Here is a 16454-nt window from a genome sequence, read left to right as displayed (position 1 = left end):
GACTGTATAGACTCGTGGTCATCCGTCATCTATTTGTACATATGCTTCAAGGAACTGCAGCTAGGCTATCGAGAGAAGGTTTCAGTGTTATGAGGGAAACCTTAAATTCATAATTCCGAGGAATTAGCAGTGAGCAGTGAAGGACTCTGTCATTCTCGTGTGCTGTGTAGCACCGCGTACCGTTGTACTCTGTTGTACCGCTTCAGTAAGGAGGACGTGGTACCACCATCAGCTATGTGTGTAACTGTGTGCCGCGTGTACCCTCGGCGACCCTGAGCCGAGCGTCCCACGTCACCCTGGTCTGTATGTGTGGTCCACTACCCCGTGGTCCACCTACCCGTGGTTCAGCCGCCCCATGGTCAAGCCGACCATGTGTACGAAGTAGTGAGAACGTCTACTTCACCAGCAGCAGCAGCAGAGTTGGGAATGGTAGACGTATGGGTGTGTGTGTATGTATATACTGGCCGGTGAATTAATATAAGTACACTGTTTCCGTTTTTGGGTAATTAAACTCTGGAGCTGGTTTTGCACCCAGTGGTCCGTCTGTCCTCTCTCCCTGTCGACCACCTGGTGAGGTGAATGGGAATTGGAGGCCTGTGAGCTACCCTGTTTGACGTCAAGTTGAGGTGGAGCCGAACTGTGAGGTTGACGTGTGTGAGGATACAGAGACACATTCAGTGGTGGAGTAAAGTGATCTTTAATGGTTTCCATTTCTCTATATTTGCCGTGTATGCAATTCTATATTAATTGTTTTCCGTTTCAGCAGTAAAGTGGTAACAGGGAGGTTTCCCTTGGTTATTGATAATTCTTTAATTATATTGGCCAGCACTTTTTTACTGTTGCGTTGTGGTAAAGTTGTGAATTATTGCGGAAGATAATTTATTGGGGAAGTCATTTACAAGTTTTGCCGTGAGTGGCAAGTATGTACCGTGTTGTACTGTGATGTACCGTGTTGTACTGTGATGTACCGTGTTGTACCGTATTGTACTGTGTGTGGACTGTAGGCAAGTTGTGTCCTTGGTGGAATGCGTTGTATACTATGAAGGATTCCGTGAGAATTGAAGTCTTTTAACGTCATCGGGGGTCACGATTTACTTAACGAGGTCATTGTTGTTTTGTTGAACATCGTTGGGATTAACGTAGAGACGTGTAACGGCAACAGTCGCAGTGAAGTTCACGCAGTGGAGGATTTGTCAAGTGAAGACTAACGTAGTGTTAACGAATTAACGAGCTGTCGTTAAGTTGTGATTAACGTAAGGGGTTGACCGGTCTGTCATGATCGGAGTCAATTGCGCTGTAAATAAGTTGTTGTAATTTATTGGACTGATCGGATCTGTCTGCAGGCAGAGGGATTAAGCACTTGTAGCTAATTAAGGAGAATTAGTACCCGCCACATAGTGAATTCACCAGGTGTTGATGTTGTTTACACGGAGTGTCTTGTAACCTTGTGTGGTACACTAGTCTACCCTAGTTAAGGTAATCTTGTCGTAAGACTGGAAATGAACAGTCAGTTGAGAAATAATAGGCTTTATCAATACTCGTCTGAATTAATAGGCTGTTATATTTAGCAAATAATTGGGAATTACTCACCGAATGTTTGACTTTCAAGCTGATGTAGTTATTTGGTTTACGAGTTATTGCTGCCATTTAAGTGTCGTTGAGACACGTGTGATTAACGTAATTCTTTAAATTCAATTAGCGTAACTTTTGTTGTTGATTGTCCTGAGAGACAAGTGTTAACGTAAGATTTTTATAAGAGGTCATCATTCTTGGATTCACCACCTTGTTACTTGGTACCTCGTTGAGAGCAGCGAGCGCCAGTCAAGTTTTTGTGGTTATAGTATTTGTTCATCGTGAAGCCGTGACAATATTGATTGCAAGCTTGCGCCACCAGTAGGCACCACTTTGTTCAGTTAGTGTCATTAGTCAGTCAGCGACGACGGGATATGGATACCGTGGGTCCATCAGGCTGTTGAATATCTGTTCTTTAATGCGCCACTGGAGTGACAGTAAAGTAACGTAAACTCTGTGTTGTAATAGTTCTAGTTTTTGTGAATAAATTGTTATGTTTCAGAAAACGGTCGTTTACGTCAAACCTTCCAATATTACTGCCCCACATTTCATGTTCTGCAACGCTTTGCCTGCTTATGTTCATATTAAGTCTGTATCTGAAGCTCGAGTCCATTGCACAGCACCACACTTCTATAAATAACGAAGTGAGAATCCAACGGCTACCCTCTATTACCTCTGCTAGGAGGAGCCAGTGACCTAAGTGACCGGTGTTATCCATGAAGCTTCGCCTGGCGGTTTGCTCCCGCGGTCCTATGATCTTAGGCTTTAAGATTAAATATCTGCCACTGGCAGCTCTTGCTGTTTAAGGTCTGCCTCTCTTGCGAGGTAGTTGCGATTAATGTAACATCAATAGGAATTAATTCTTTTGATAATTGTCAAAGAAAAAAAATCTCACAGTAGGCCACACATACATCACTACTGAGGGAGGTAGGTTCAACTTATATTATTACTGTGTGGGGTAGGCCACACTTACATCATTACTGTGTGGGGTAGGCCACACTTACATCATTACTGTGTGGGGTAGGCCACACTTACATCATTACTGTGTGGGGTAGGCCACACTTACATCATTACTGTGTGGGGTAGGCCACCCTTACATCATTACTGTGTGGGGTAGGCCACACTTACATCATTACTGTGTGGGGTAGGCCACACTTACATCATTGCTGTGTGGGGTAGGCCACCCTTACATCATTACTGTTTGGGGTAGGCCACACTTACATCATTACTGTGTGGGGTAGGCCACACTTACATCATTACTGTGTGGGGTAGGCCACCCTTACATCATTACTGTGTGGGGTAGGCCACACTTACATCATTGCTGTGTGGGGTAGGCCACCCTTACATCATTACTGTTTGGGGTAGGCCACACTTACATCATTACTGTGTGGGGTAGGCCACACTTACATCATTACTGTTTGGGGTAGGCCACACTTACATCATTACTGTGTGGGGTAGGCCACACTTACATCATTACTGTGTGGGGTAGGCCACCCTTACATCATTACTGTGTGGGGTAGGCCACACTTACATCATTACTGTGTGGGGTAGGCCACACTTACATCATTACTGTTTGGGGTAGGCCACACTTACATCATTACTGTGTGGGGTAGGCCACATATACATCAATACTGTGTGGGGTAGGCCACCCTTACATCATTACTGTGTGGGGTAGGCCACACTTACATCATTACTGTGTGGGGTAGGCCACATATACATCAATACTGTGTGGGGTAGGCCACCCTTACATCATTACTGTGTGGGGTAGGCCACACTTACATCAATACTGTGTGGGGTAGGCCACCCTTACATCATTACTGTTTGGGGTAGGCCACACTTACATCATTACTGTGTGGGGTAGGCCACATATACATCAATACTGTGTGGGGTAGGCCACCCTTACATCATTACTGTTTGGGGTAGGCCACACTTACATCATTACTGTGTGGGGTAGGCCACATATACATCAATACTGTGTGGGGTAGGCCACCCTTACATCATTACTGTGTGGGGTAGGCCACACTTACATCAATACTGTGTGGGGTAGGCCACCCTTACATCATTACTGTTTGGGGTAGGCCACACTTACATCATTACTGTATGGGGGAGGCCACATATACATCAATACTGTGTGGGGTAGGCCACCCTTACATCATTACTGTTCGGGGTAGGCCACACTTACATCATTACTGTGTGGGGTAGGCCACACTTACATCATTACTGTGTGGGGTAGGCCACACTTACATCAATACTGTGTGGGGTAGGCCACACTTACATCATTGCTGTGTGGGGTAGGCCACCCTTACATCATTACTGTGTGGGGTAGGCCACATATACATCAATACTGTGTGGGGTAGGCCACACTTACATCATTACTGTGTGTGGTAGGCTACACTTACATTAATAATAAGGGATGTACGTCCTTCTTATATCATTACTGAGAGAGGTAGGTCACTGTCTTGCAACTTCAAACATTTCAACGTCATCAGGTGCAGCAGGTGTCATGGTGTGTGACGGTGGTGGTGGTGAGCGACGACCTCGCCTTCCTCGCCGCCTTCACCCAGTCGTCCCTCAAGGGCAACCTCCTGGAGTGGTCGACGAGGCTCCTGGTCATGACCCGCCTTCCCCTCCAGCAACTGCAGATACTTCAGACTGCACTATCTTTGACAAATTCCATGGTGCTTATCATCAACAGTGCCTCCAAAATTCATTGGTAACTACATATTTTCTTTTTTTTAAATATGGAAACGATTTGAGTAAACTGAATAACGAACAATGCTAATATGAATTTGTGCAATGTACAGAAGATATAGTACTCGGTCTGTACAGGTGCAGCGTGTACATACAGCTGCCGTACAGTCCCCGTGGAGCCCAGGCGATGAAGCTGGCCACATGGACGCCCCACCGAGGTCTCGCTCTTGCCTCCAGACTTCTTCCTTTTCCTGACAAGTTCTTCAAGTATGTATCCTAACTTAAAGATTCTGTTAGCATCTACACGTAAACCTATCTTTACAAATGGGACAGTATTTTGAAAGCTATTGAATCTTGTACATCAGATAATGATCTAAATGCGTGAAAAAGCCTTTGCTCAGTGTTAGGATCAAGACAGATATATATAAGTCCAAATCAGATAATTTGACACAAATGCTAATTATGTTCTCAACATGTCCCTTGATGAGAATGTAATTACAAAAGATGTTAATTAAGTTATACTAAATGTACTAGATTTGCATTTAGTACATCTTACTATATGAATAAGAGTAGTGAAATATACGCCTACGACCGTGCGCACCATCTGTCAGGTGGCTCTAATAGAGCCAGCTGGTCATGTGGGTCAAAGGTATGCGGCCACATAAAGTTGTAGGAAGATTTTCCCGGATGTTGGGTCGTGTCGGATGCGTGTGAGTGTCTGGTGTTTGGGTAAGCGGTAAGGAAAGATGGGGGGTTATGTTGTTGGGAGGTAGGACAGTATGTGGAGTGTGGGTATGTGGTGGAGTAAGGAATATGAGAATATGTGGATAGGATAGTTGAATATGTATGGGTGCTTGCCGTAGACTTAATCCTGTGTGTAGATAATAGTTTTGATTAGAAGATGTGAGTATGTATTTCTATGTAGAGGCTGTGTGTAGGTGTGATGGGTCCCAACATATGTTGATGGGGTGCGTGAGGGGTGCGGGTATGGGTGGGGGTGAGGGGAGCTTCCCCTCGGTGGAAGAGTGTTTAGGGTCATTTTTTGTTTGTTTTTTTTGTGGTTTTGACCGCCATTATTTCTCTTCAAGCTATGCTCGCAGCAGGAAGTGTCAGGAGGGTAGGAGAGAGCAGAGTCCAGGAGGTGTTGGGAGCTGCAGCAAGAGGGATGTGGTCCATTAGACTTAATCGTTTTTTTTCACGTCTATTTTCTTCGAGCTATGCAGCTGTGTTTGGTGATGATCCATGAGGGTAATAGTTCGGCCATACATGGCAGGAAGTGTGGAGGAGGAGGAGGAGGAGGGTGAGAGAGAGAGAGAACAGACACTCTTAAGTTGTGAATGAGATGAGGCATTAGTTGGTGGAGAAGGTCTGTTTTATGTACCAATGCCCCCTCCCCGCTCAGCTCATTGTCGCCGTGTGGGGGCTTAGTGGGCGGCTGCCGGAGTGTGATGCTCCTTGGGACAGTCCTCTATCCTTTTCTAGCCTTGTGCTCCTGCTGCCGTCCTCTCCAATTCTGCTGGGCATCTTTTACTTTTCCTTCTGTTTCGTTTTTCTCCCCCCTCTTCTCCTATCTGCTTGCCGTTTCCTGCCGACCTTTTGCTCATTCTGGTTCTTCCCTTGGACTTCTTCTATTTTGACGCCCGGGTGCTTGAGGAGGCATACTCATGCACCCGTAGAACTGCAGTACCCGACGTCGAGAGCGAGGGGAACCTTTTATTGTCAATCCCCACTTCGTCACTGAACCCGATCTCGATGGACTGTCGGTTTCTTAAGGTGGCGTTTGTGGGGCGTATACTCACGACGCACCCCTAGGAGGCCCCGACAAGATCGGCGATAGCTTCTTGTTGGGTGTCCTGCCTCTAATTGTGGCTCCATGGTGGGTGTGGGGGCACATTCGTGAGTGAATTCTTCTTTTCGTCAAGATGATAACCCCTGTTTCGGCTTCTTCTGGTTTACCTTCTCAGGCTCGTGGGGTGGGCGACCAAGCCCCCGAGTCGGTCCGTATTGGAAGACCGGGCTCTGTAGCCTCCGCTGCATTGGGCCCCGACCTTGCTCATCCTTTAGCCTCTCTGACTCCTTCCTCTGGCTCCCCTCCCTCCTCTGTGGTTGGGTCGAGCCCCAAGCCCTCAGTGGTGACTACCTCGTCCCCTGGCGCGGCTCCTTCTCTAGTTGTAACTACTGCGCCTTTTAACCCCTCTCTCTCTGGGGGTTCTCACCGCCGTCCTCGTCACGGCCGCCCTCGCTCGATTCCTTCCAGTTCTGCTACCTATCAAGCCTTGTTTGGTCCCGCTTCGTGGGCCAAATATTTTGATCTCCTCCCTCTTGATTCTGCGCCTCCTGACGATTTCTCCCTCCATCGACATCTCATTGATTCCGTGGATGCCTCCATTACTTTCAACCCGACTCGTCTCGGTACCCGTGTCGTTGCTGCTCCTTCTCAGGATGCTGCTTCCCGCTTGGCTGCCTTATCCTGCCTTGGCGAGACCCCCGTTCGGGTCTCGAAGAACGCTCAGTTGAATGCCAGTGTTGGCACTATTTTGCTCCCGCCCCATGTTGCGACCGGTGTTCGGGACCTGCGCGACTGCCACGACGATATTCGACATATCCTCGCTGCCCAGGGCCATTCTATTCTCCAGGTGGACACGTTTACTCGTCCCCCTCGTGGTAGTCGCCGTCAACCCCTCCGGGTTGTGAAGATTACCTTTGATGGTAGGACCCTTCCACCCTCTGTCATTCTTGCTGGTGCCAGGTGCTCTGTCCAGGAGTACATTCCTTCTCCTCGGCTCTGCAACAAGTGCTGGATGTTTGGGCATGGTGCCCTCCGCTGCTCCGGGACTGTCTCTCTCTGTCCTTTGTGTGGTGGCGAAGGTCACTCTAAGTCGGAGTGCGCTTCTCCCCAGGCTCGTTGCCTCAACTGCGGTGAGGCCCATCCTACCTTCTCCCGTGCGTGTGTCCATTACAAGCTTGAGGCAGCCGTCCTCAACTTGAAGCACCGGGAGCGTTTATCTTTTCCTGAGGCGAGGCGCCAGGTTCGCCGGCTCCCGCCTTATGCTAATATCTCTTATGCTCGCGTGTTGCGCTCTTCCTCTCCTCGTCCTTCCCGCCTTCCTCAGACTCACAACCGTTTCCGGGCCTTGGACCCTGATGCGCCCAATGCCCACTCCTCTGTCCCTTTGGGTTCTCTCCCGAAGGATCCTCCTCCTGGTCCTCTGTCTGGGGTTCCCCTTCCTTCTACCCGGTCTGTCGTGTCTTCTGTGTCTTCTTCATCGTCCTCCTCTGATCCTCCTTCCCATCCTCTTCCTCCATCTATCGGCTCTCCCCACCGCCTGTCGGTGCGGGCGGATGTCCATCGCTCTCCTAACGGCCGTCGTGTGTGCTCTCGTTCGGCTTCTCCTGTTGAGACACTGGAATCCGTTGCCCGGTACGTAGTTGCTGGGACACCGGTCTCTTTAAGTCAGAAGCGTAAGCCTGGCTCCTCTCCTTCCTCTTCCCCGGCGGGTAAGAAGGCTTCGCTTTCTTCCTCAGCTCCTCCTTCTGGCTCTGTTGCTCCTTCCCCTTCCGTTTCAGTGCTTGCGCCCCCTGTTCCTGCTATGGAGGTTTCTTTGGCCCCTGCTTCCCTTTCGGTTGCTGCTCTTTCTGGGGTGCGCTCCCCTCTTTCTACTCCCCCTCTTCCTGCTGCTGTCCTTGACTGCTCCTCTCCGTTGTCTCCTCCTCTTCCTCCTCCTCCTCCGGACCCTGCCCGCCCACCTCTGATCTGTTCTCCCGTTTCCTTCCCTCCGTCTTTGCTCAGTTTACCCATGCCCCCTAACCCTGACTTTGCTGACCCTGATCCCGACCCTGATATTCTTTAACGTGCTCTGTTGCTCTTTCGCCTTTGTTTCTTCCTTGTTCTCTGTTTTGTCCTTTCTCTTCTCGTCGTTGTCCATTCTTCAATGGAACGTTCGAGGTTATTACACCAATTTCCACGAACTCCAACTTCTGATTTCGCGGTTTTCGCCCCTTTGTGTCTGTCTCCAGGAGCCAATGCTTGGTGCTCGTCCTGGTCGTTTTCGTGGCTATTCCTTTCTCTCCCCCCCCCCCAGCCATTGCTAGGGCTTCTAATTCTTCTGCTCTCTTGATTCGGGCTGATGTTCCCTTTGTTCCTTTACTTTTTCCTTCGCCTCTCCATTGTTCTGCTGCTCGTATCTTTGTGGGGAAATGGTACACAGTTTGTTCCATTTATCTCCCCCCGAGTGTCCCGCTCTCTCTTCCTGATTTGAAACACCTCCTAGACTCCTTGCCGGAGCCTGTGCTCCTGCTGGGTGACTTCAATTGCCGTCATTCTCTTTGGGGTGACGTTCTGACGAATACCCGGGGTTGCCTCCTAGAGCCGTTTCTCCTCTCTTCTTCCCTGTCTCTTCTGAATTCTGGTGAGCCCACTCATTTGGACTCTCGGACTCGCACCCTTTCTTATCTTGATCTTTCTCTCTGCTCTTCTCTTTACTTAGATTTCACGTGGCAGGTTCTTGATGACCTCCATGGAAGTGATCATTTCCCCATCCTTGTTTCCTCTTTCTCTTTTCACCCTTCCCTCTCTTTCCCTAGGTGGCAGTTTGCTAAGGCGGACTGGACCCTATTTTTCCTCAGTGCTACTCTCTCTGACCTCTCCCTTCTGCCCCTCTCTCGCGCTCTCCTCCTTTTTCATGACACTGTCTTCAACGCTGCCCTCCGCTCTATTCCTCGCTCTTCCTCTCGGGGTCCACGGAAGTGCGTTCCCTGGTGGAATGCGGACTGTGCTCGGGCTGTCCGCTGTAAGCGTGCAGCCTGGAAGAGGCACCGCCGTAGGCAGACGACCGATTCTTTTCTTTTCTTTCGGAAAGCGAGTGCGGTGGCCCGTAGGGCCATCCGTACGGCTAAACGTGAATGTTGGGCATCTTATGTCTCAACAATTACGTCCGAAACCCCTCTGGCCCAGATCTGGAAGCGTATCCGCAAGATAGCGGGTAAGTTCGTTCCCGATGTTTCACCGGTCCTTCACCTCCATGATACTCTTGTGGCGGACCCGTTGCAGGTCGCTTCCGAACTGGGTTCCCACTTTTCTTCTGTTAGCTCTGGTCTTCATCTTCCCCAATCTTTCCTTCTTCGTAAACCTGTCCTTGAGTCTCGTCCTTTAGATTTCTGCACTCATCTTCAGCTTCCCTATAATGATCCCTTCTCTCTCTCTGAACTTCGTTCTGCCCTGGCCCTCTGCGGTTCTACGGCGGCGGGCTCCGATGGTATTCATTATGAGATGCTTCGCCATCTCCCTCCGAGCACGTCTCAGTATTTACTGAGTCTGTATAATCGGATCTGGGAGTCGTCGTCAGTCCCTGAGGACTGGCTCGATGCCGTTGTCCTCCCTGTTCGCAAACCGGGGTCTCTGGGTACTTCCCCTAAGGACTTTCGCCCTATTGCTCTCACAAGTTGAGTCTGCAAACTCTTTGAACGTATGGTTAACGTTCGTCTGATGTGGTTCCTGGAACACCATCACCTCCTCTCCCCTTCTCAATTTGGTTTCCGCAAGTGCCGCAGCACGACAGATGTCCTGGTGAACTTGGAGGTCTATATTCGTTCTGCTTTTGCTGCGAAGACCTCCGTTGTTGCCGTCCTTTTTGATCTAGAAAAGGCTTACGACACCACTTGGCGTTATCATATCCTATCTCAACTTCATTCTTTTGGCCTTCGTGGTCATCTCCCTCTCTTTCTACGCAGCTTCCTCTCTCGTCGTTCCTTTCGGGTGCGCCTTGGTACCGCTCTCTCTCCCTCTTTTCAGCAATACGAAGGTGTGCCCCAGGGTAGTGTTCTGAGCACTACTCTTTTTCTTGTTGCCCTCAATGGTCTTCTTTCCTCTCTTCCTTCTGGTGTCTTCTCCGCTCTCTATGTCGATGATCTTACCCTTTGTTGTCAAGGTGATGATTCGCCTCTCCTTCAACGCCGGCTTCAACTTGCAATTGATGCCGTGTCGTCTTGGGCCACAGGTCATGGCTTCAAGTTCTCTACTTTTAAGACTTGTGCCATGACTTTTACGCGGAAACGGGTTGTTCTTCGTCCCTCTTTGTCACTTTATGGTCATCCCCTTGAATACAAAGATTCCGCGAAGCTTTTGGGGTTATTCCTTGACACTCGTTTGTCTTGGTCTCCCCATATCTCTTACCTCCGTGTTGAGTGCTCTAAGGCCCTTACCCTCCTTCGGGTCTTGTCCCATACTTCTTGGGGGGCAGATAGGCGCACTCTCCTTGCTTTACATTCCTCTCTCGTCCTGTCTAAGCTCGATTATGGTTGCCCTGCTTACTCGTCTGCTTCTCCTTCTACTCTTCGCCGTCTTGATGCTTTGCACCATACTGGGTTGCGCCTCAGTTCTGGTGCCTTTCGTTCGACTCCCATCCTTAGCTTATATGTTGACACTGGCTTCCTGTCTCTCCAGGACCGCCGTGATCGCTACTGTCTTCGCTATCTTGCGCGGTCCTTGCAACATCCTTCCTCTCGCCTCTGTCGTGCTTTAACTTTTACCCTTCCTGCGGTTCCTGTTCCTCTTCACCACCTCCCTCTTTCTGTCCGGTTATCTCGCCTACAGGATTCTCTCTCCGTTCGTATTTCTGATGTTTCTCCTCGTGTTGTTCTTTCTTTGCCCCCATGGAGGGTCCCTCTTCCGCGGTTTTGTACTTCCTTGACCCGTATCACTAAAGCTTTTACCCCTCCTACGGTTCTAAAACGCCTTTTCCTCGAGCACTTTTCTTCTCACTCCCGCTCCGTTTCTGTCTTCACCGATGGGTCTAAGTCAGCGGACGGTGTTGGCTACTCTGTTGTTTTTCCTGATCGCACTTATATGTGTCGCTTGCCTCCGGAGACTAGCATCTTTACAGCGGAACTTTATGCTATTCTCTATGCTCTTCGTCTCCTGCTTTCTCGTTGTCAGTCTTCCTTTGTGGTTGTTGTTGACTCTCGTAGTGCCCTCATGGCTCTCGGGTCCTTTAATCCGGTTCATCCAGTAGTTGTCGAGATCCAGCATTGGCTGTTTCTCGTTCACAGTAAATTTAAGTCGGTTGAGTTTTGTTGGGTTCCCAGCCATATTGGTGTGTCTTTAAATGAGCGTGCGGATGCTGCCGCTAAGGAAGCTGTCCGCTCTTGTCCCATCTCTCGTAAAGGCATTCCGTATTCCGGCTTTTACCCGGTTATCCATTCCAAAGTCCTTACCCGTTGGCAGGCTTCTTGGTTGTCTGTTACTGGTAACAAGCTACGTACTCTTAAATGTTGTGTTTCCTCGTGGCCGTCCTCCTTCCACCGTAACCGGCGGTGGGAAACAGCTCTGGCGAGGTTGCGTATTGGCCATACTCGCTTAACCCATGGTCACTTGATGGAGCGCCGCCCTGCTCCTTATTGTCCTAGTTGCATTGTCCCTCTTACGGTCGTGCATGTCCTTCTTGAATGTCCTGACTTCCAGGACGAGCGTGTGTCTTGCTTTCCGACCGCCCCTCGCGGTCACCTGTCCCTCGATAGAATTCTTGGTGACTCGGATACTTTTGATATCGTTCGCCTTATGCGTTTTTGTTCTCGTATTGGCATCCTTGGTGATATTTAGCGCCCTCTGATTATTTTGCGTATTTGATGGTGCTACATAGCCTTCCCGGTTTGGTGCCTTCTTTTGATAATTACTTACTTACTTATGTACCAATGCATGGGAGTGTATAGGTGACAGACCAGGACGGATGTGGTCCATTACCCTTAAGCATTTTTCAAAGTCCGCAGAGGGGTGTGTGTGTGTGTGTACTGCCCACTGCTCAGAGGGTAACTGACGAGCATTCCAAGTAGCTGGTGTGGTCATATCTTCCCCTTCCAGTGGGTGCGCAACGACTGCCATTATTTCCTCCTACACGGGCAGAAGTGCCCGTGGATCCATTACCCACTGAGGTTTCGTTAAGGAAAGGGAGATGTAGCTAATGTCAGTGAACCCTGCCTGTTCCACTTACCATCCTCCTCTCACTGGGGAGTAACGGTAATGGGGTGTACCATCTCTCTCTCTCTCTCTACATTATATGTGGGGTTACACAGTGTGTCAAGAACTACCTACGTGATGCTAAACAGTCCAATCACACAAGGCTATCATATGGGTAGTAAAGGAGTCCAGGACTGAACCCACAATTCATTTTAGCTAAGCAAGTTACAATCATGACGAGCTAGTTACAAAATTCAATATAAGTCGACACGGGAGACGTGATCACTACCTAAAAACTTTTGTTAACTGTGATCGCAACATCTGCTGTCCAAACAAATATCATTGAAATGTATGCGTGTCTACTCAATCTCCATCACTTCTTCTTCCTACACCCATTACTGCTGTGCAGACTTTGTAACACACAACAGCGTTATCATAGCAAGACAATTGTCACAGAATGTTCAAGACTCCTGAATGAGTGAAACATCAATCCGTCTCATTATGGTCTAACCTTCGTGGTGGTTTGAGGCGTAGTGAGATGGACGAGGTACTGGGATGACTTTACCCTCTCCCCATCCACCCCCACCAAACCCCAACCCCCTTCCAAGCCCAAACCATCAAGCATCACTTCACCCTTCCCAGACCGGATGTTCTGTGCAAAGCCTTTAGTATTATTTCTGATCATATGTGTAACCTTGTATCACAACGTGACCAACATGGTATCATCATCCTTTGCTCAAATAACAATTTTAAGAGTAACGAGTCATAAGGTGGTCTTCAATCTTATTATTATAACAAATCATAATTTTTTTGTAAACACAGCTGCATGGGATACACATAGCAGTCATGTCAGTGGTTACTCTCTCTCTCTCTATTTAGATCATTTAATAGTTGGGGGAAAAGTAACATCAATTCCTTTCTCCTGCCGCCGCTGTTCACGTATCTTTTTTCATTTCTTAGACTAACAGTTCACCAGTGGATAGAAGACTAATGTCAATTTTCGAGCCCCCATCACTCTCCCCCTTATAACCTTGTAACGTAACACGACCAACATGATGACATCGTTCTTTGCCCAAATATCATTAATGTAACATGACCAACATGGTAACATCGTTCTTTGCCCAAATAACATTTTAAGAGTAACGAGCAACTTTCGGTCAGATGTCTGAATATTGAAATGTGAACCGTGTTTAGCCCTTACATTCCAAACACAATTAAATATTAGCACAAGCTTGTTTAGTTCTTGTATCACTTAATGTAACATAACGTTTATTCAACAACTGGTAGACATAACATAATGTAGTTTCATATTCACTGTGGTAAAACAAACAAACAAATATACATACACATCGCGGTCAGTCCTCACTATACCTCAAACGCGCCGTTCATTCTCTCCCTTAGGTGAGCAATGTTCCCCACATACAAATTCCAAGCAAAGTAAACATATATAAGACTAATGTGGAAAAACATAGTCTTGGTAATATTATTAAATTGACTTGTTCATTATCCCCGAGTTCAAGGCTGTCTCTAAGACCTACATCATCCAAATGTAAACAGCAATCGATGAGAGTAAGACCGGATGCGTCGATAGTAAAATAACTCTGGGTTATGTCTATTTTCAGTTCTTGTAACCACAGTCAATGTAGCGTAATGGGGGAAAACAGACTTTCTGCTGCCTAAATAAATAGCATTTGAAAATGTATGCGTGTCTACTCAATCTCCATCCCCCTCTTCATCCAACAACAAATATTGCTGTGCAGACTTTTTAACACACAGAAGCATTAGCGCTCATTTCTTGTAACACACACACACAGTCAATGCAGCGTAATGCGGAAAAATAATCTTTCTACTGCCTAAATAAATAACATTTGAAAATGTATGCAAGTCTTGACAATCTCCTATAGCCCTTACATTCTAAACACAAATAAAATATTAGCACACGCTTGTATCGCATTATATCATCATTAAGTAACGTGGAAAACTTCTTTCTGTCTGATGAACAAATAACATTTAAAAAAAAAATAACCTCAGCTTGGTCTTATGCCATTAGGACTGTATTACACTGTGCACAACAGTAGACTTGTAATATCGTAGCAAGACAATGTTGCAGAATGTTCAACGTTCAATACTGAAGATGTGAGCGAGACACTTAGTAACGTAACGTGGAAATCATCTTTCTGTCTGTTGTCAGAATATCATTATTGAAATGTGAACCCCATTTAGTCAAACACAATATCTCTATTACATCTCATACCATATAAATATTACTGTCTTCCAGTTTTAGCCCTCTGTAACACAATGTAACATAACGTAACGCAGAAATCATCAACTTTCAGCAGTCCAAATAACATTTTTAAATGAAAAGTGAAACTTAGTTCATCTCCATTACATCTCATACCATATAAATATTACGGTCTGCCAGTTTTAGCCCTCTGTAACACAATGTAACGTAACGTAACGCAAATCAACTTTTTGCAGTTCAAAATGTCATTTTGAAATGAAAAGTGAGACTTAGTCCATCTCCATTACATCTCTTACCATATGAATAGCCCATCTCCATTACATCTTCTACTATATGAATATTACGGTCTACTAGTTTTAGCCCTTGTAACAGTTGTAACGTAACATGGAAATCACCAACTTTCACAGTCCAAAATAACATTTTGAAATGAAAGTGAGACTTAGCTCATCTCCATTACATCTCTTAGCATATAAATTTTAGTGTCTACCAGTTTTAGCCCCCTGTAACACATTGTAACATAACGTGGAAATCCACTTTCTGTCTGATGACCCAATAACATTATTCAAAATGTAAACCATGTTTAGCCATTACATTCAAACACAAATAAAATATTACCGCAAGCCTGTTTAGTTCTTGTAACACATTATATCGTTACGTAACGCAACGTGGAAATCATCTTTCTGTCTGATGACCAAATATCATTTTTATGTAAATGTGAAGCTTTGTAGATTTAATTTTAAACAAAGGTGGGTCACTAGTCCACAAACTAAAAGTGGTGAGTCAGGAAGAATGACTTTGTGAAATATGCACAGAAGAGTTTGGGGAGACGTGATCACTGCCTACAAATTCTAATATTTTTTGTTAACTGTGTGATCACGACATATACCTCTTGGTCTCTTGTTCCACCTCTCACTAGTCAATAAACACAATTTTGTATAATTTCTCGATTAAAATAGCACTCTGAAACATCTTTGCACTTTATTTCTTCATCGACACGTGCACAGTCATCAAAGGGAATCTCACTACTGTATGGATGTCTTGTGTGTTAAATATACTGACCTTACCTAGCTTATCATTTTCTTTGAGAAACTTATATGTGGTGATCATATCTCCCGAGTCCACACAATTAACCCGCTCCAACCCACATCCATATTGAGAAAGAGAGAGAAGGCAAACATAGCTTGGTTATTACATCTAGTTTTAAAAAGGGGTAAGAATAAGAAGAGTCATGTTCCATAAAAAAATACTTTACAGCATCCATTATTTATGAGCAGTAAGAGGGAAACGGGAATCCGCACATACAATTTCCAAGCATTACAACGCTATCGAGGTAAACATAACAGAAAAGACAATAATGTAGTAGTAGTATGCTATTAATCAGCTAGTCAAAACTTAACAAACCAGATATGATTTCACAGAGTTTTAACCTTTGCAAGTTTTTTCAATGTTTTCTCTTCACTTGTGCTAAGTGAGTCAGACAAAATGTGACATTTCATTATGAGTCAGGCAATACGCTATTAGCTAGATAGTCAAAACATATAACACACATTATTTCACAGAAATTTTTTTCTAGCAAATATGGTTCCTTAAGCAGTTCAACACATCATTCACCAGCAGTCCACGAAATTCTCTTTAGTCAATAATCATCCTTTACAGTATTTCTTGACTAAAAAAGCTCTCCAAAACATAAGTGATCATTTTTATTCTCACTGTCGCACTTATAGTCAATAATTTGTTTCGCAGAGTGACAAGTTATGCTTAATGACGAGATTTCACGGTGAGCATAGTTTTAAGAGTGTTCACACTGTATTAATTACGGTCATGGATATGTTATGTTATGTTTATGAAGATCATTACTTTTTATTTTTACCCATTTCCCATGCCCTGCTTTTCAGTCTTCTCATATTCTTTTCAAATAAAGTTGGCGGCCAGGTGGCTCTAATCTCTTCATGTGTCCTCATTTTTTACTTGAACCCGTCTCCACTCCAAATCGGACCT

At 46.2% G+C, this 16454-nt stretch overlaps 1 pseudogene; it reads left to right on the top strand.

Moving 5' to 3' along the window:
• LOC123766619 (glutamate receptor ionotropic, kainate glr-3-like) overlaps window positions 1-16454 on the top strand; it is a 322176-nt pseudogene that overhangs the window by 120668 nt on the left and 185054 nt on the right.

The sequence above is a fragment of the Procambarus clarkii genome, chromosome 62 (genome assembly GCF_040958095.1).
Source record: "Procambarus clarkii isolate CNS0578487 chromosome 62, FALCON_Pclarkii_2.0, whole genome shotgun sequence".
Classification (NCBI taxonomy): domain Eukaryota; kingdom Metazoa; phylum Arthropoda; class Malacostraca; order Decapoda; family Cambaridae; genus Procambarus; species Procambarus clarkii.
This window is presented reverse-complemented; position numbering and strand designations above follow the sequence as displayed.